Genomic DNA, 2,582 nt, shown 5'->3' with positions numbered 1-2,582 from the left:
AAAAGAAATATAGTAAACGATCGACAAGAGATAGCAACACTTTACTCATAAATAAAACACTTTTATTCATCATCAAATGTCAATTAGACTTTACAAATTTCAAGATTATCTAACTACTAAATCTAATATCATCCTTCAGCCCTATGCTCCGAGCATGCTGGAGATGCTTAACCCGAGTCAGTCCCTTCGTGAGGGGATCTGTCGGATTCTCATCTGATGATACCCTCTTTGCCACGAGGAGTCCTTCTTCGATCCGATGTCTGATGAAATGGTATTTTCTGTCGATGTGTCTGGATCTCCCGTGATCCCTTGGTTCCTTGGCTAAGGCAACAGCACTTTCACTATCACAGAAAATTTCCATCGGCTCTTTAATAGCTGGTACAACTCCAAGGTCTCCAATGAAGTTCCTCAGCCATAACGCCTCCTTTGCTGCTTCGCTAGCTGCAATATACTCTGATTCACAAGTAGAATCTGCCACTGTCTCTTGCTTGGAACTCTTCCAAGAAATTGCTCCTCCATTTAGGGTAAAGACCCAGCCCGACTGAGAGCGGAAGTTATCCCTATCAGTCTGGAAGCTAGCATCACTATACCCTACAACTCTCAAGTCATCACTCCCACCGAGGGTAAGGACCCAGTCCTTAGTCCTTCGTAGGTACTTGAGAATATTCTTTACCGCAATCCAGTGTGCCTTGCCAGGGTTCCCCTGAAACCTGCTAACCATGCTCAAGGCAAAGGCTACATCAGGTCGAGTACACGTCATAGCATACATGATCGAACCTACAGCCGAAGCATAAGGTAATTGACTCATTTCTGCTATCTCAGCCTCAGTGCTAGGGCTTTGTGTCTTACTCAGCTTGGCGCTACTCTGGATGGGCAACTCTCCTTTCTTGGAGTTTTGCATTCTGAATCTCTTCAGAATCTTCTCCAAGTAGGTACTTTGACTAAGTCCAATTAGTCTTTTACTCCGATCTCTCAAAATTCTTATCCCCAAAATATAGGCAGCTTCACCAAGGTCCTTCATAGCGAACCACTTTCCAAGCCAGGACTTTACTTCCTGCAAGGTTGGAATGTCGTTTCCTATGAGTAGTATGTCATCCACATACAATACCAAAAAGCTAACTATACTCCCACTAGCCTTGACATATACACAAGATTCATCTTCACTCCTAGAAAAGCCAAATTCCTTGACCTTTTCATCAAAGCAAAGATTCCATCTGCGAGGTGCTTGCTTTAATCCATAAATGGATTTCTCAAGCTTACACACTCTATTAGGGTACTCGTTACTGACAAAACCCTCTGGCTGACTCATGTAAACATCTTCAGCCAACTTTCCATTAAGGAAAGCGGTTTTGACATCCATTTGCCAAATTTCATAGTCATGAAATGCGGCTATGGCTAACAGAACCCGAATAGACTTAATCTTGGCTACCGGAGAAAAGGTCTCATCATAGTCCACTCCAGGAATTTGAGAGAAGCCCTTTGCAACCAGTCTAGCCTTATAAGTGTGTACTTTACCATCCATGTCAGTCTTCTTCTTGAAGATCCATTTGCACCCTACAGTCTTTCGACCTGGTACATTCTCAACCAAGTTCCAAACTTGATTGTCATACATGGATTGTATCTCGCTATCCATAGCCTCTTTCCATTTAGCAGACTCGGGGCCTGCCATGGCTTCCTCGTAGCTGTTAGGGTCATCTTGACTTACTAGTGTCTCATCACTAATAAGTGTCTCACCTTCTGCAGTAATATGTTATCCATAGTAATGCTCAGGTGCACTCCTAACTCTCGTGGAACGCCTCAGAGGTACAGATTCGTCAATTGGCTCAACAGGAGTTTCCTCCTCAAGTTGAGGGCTAGAGTTTGAAGTTCCTTCACCACTTGACTCTTGAATTTCTTCAAGATCAACTTGCCTCCCACTGTCTCCTTGGCTTATAAACTCTCTCTCTCGAAAGACTCCTCTTCTTGCTACAAAGACCACGTTGTCACTAGATCTGTAGAAGAGGTAACCAAAGGAATGCTGTGGGTAGCCGATGAAAATACACCTCTCGCTTCGGGGTTCGAGCTTATCATGAGTCTCGTGTCTCACGAAAGCCTCGCAGCCCCAAATCTTGATGTGGTCTAGTTTAGGTACTTTACCAGTCCACATCTCGTGAGGAGTTTTGGCAACTTTCTTTGTAGGGACTAGATTGAGGATATGGGCGGCAGTCTCTAAGGCATACCCCCAGAATGATATTGGTAGCGAAACTCGACTCATCATGGAACGAACCATGTCCAACAAGGTTCGATTACGCCTCTCAGCCACACCATTCAACTGCGGTGTCCTGGGAGGTGTCAATTGTGAGACAATCCCACATTCCTTTAGATAGTCGAGGAACTCTGAACTAAGATACTCACCACCTCGATCGGATCGAAGCATCTTAGTGTTCCTGCCCAATTGATTCTCGACTTCCTGTTTAAATTCCTTAAACTTCTCGAAAGTCTCTGACTTATGCTTGATTAAGTAGACATATCCATATCTACTGTAATCATCAGTAAAAGTCAAATAATAACGATTAGCATCTCTTGTGGCATGTTTGAATGGT

This window comes from Lactuca saligna, chromosome 3 (genome assembly GCF_052625555.1).
Source record: "Lactuca saligna cultivar CGN05327 chromosome 3, ASM5262555v1, whole genome shotgun sequence".
Taxonomy (NCBI): Eukaryota; Viridiplantae; Streptophyta; class Magnoliopsida; order Asterales; family Asteraceae; genus Lactuca; species Lactuca saligna.
Note: the sequence above shows the minus strand (reverse complement) of the source record.